Source organism: Buceros rhinoceros, unplaced genomic scaffold, assembly GCF_000710305.1.
Source record: "Buceros rhinoceros silvestris isolate BGI_N320 unplaced genomic scaffold, ASM71030v1 scaffold20753, whole genome shotgun sequence".
In the NCBI taxonomy this organism is placed as follows: Eukaryota; Metazoa; Chordata; class Aves; order Bucerotiformes; family Bucerotidae; genus Buceros; species Buceros rhinoceros.
In genome coordinates, this window is record NW_010402069.1 from 2,350 (window position 1) to 2,688 (window position 339).

A 339-nucleotide genomic window follows, 5' to 3' on the forward strand; every position below is an offset into this window, starting at 1 on the left:
AGCGATCCCGTTCTGCGCTCCAGAGTTGCTCATTCTGGAGGAGTTAACTGGCGTTGCCAGCACTTCCCTGATGGTTATTGCACCCAGCACAAAGCCAGGCTCCCTCCTGCCAGCACTGCAGTGCCAGGGAGGCGGCACCCCTGGCGGGGCAGCGAGAACAGTGCTGGGACCACAGACATGGGGCTGGGCCCTTTGGGGTTCAGGCCCTGTTTGGGGAAGAAGCGTCCCCCTGCTGTCAAGCCCAGTCCAGCTGGGCGGAGCTGTTCAGGACTAGGGTGCGATGGCGGTGGCTGGGCTGGGGATGAGGCACCAGCCTGAGTCCTCCCGCTGCTGTGCCCC

At 64.6% G+C, this 339-nt stretch overlaps 1 protein-coding gene across 1 annotated transcript in view; it reads left to right on the forward strand.

Moving 5' to 3' along the window:
- The window catches only part of LOC104490270 (low-density lipoprotein receptor-related protein 1-like), a gene marked incomplete at both ends in the record, with an annotated part of 6,278 nt that overhangs the window by 2,345 nt on the left and 3,594 nt on the right, over positions 1-339 (forward strand). The window lies entirely within an intron of this gene.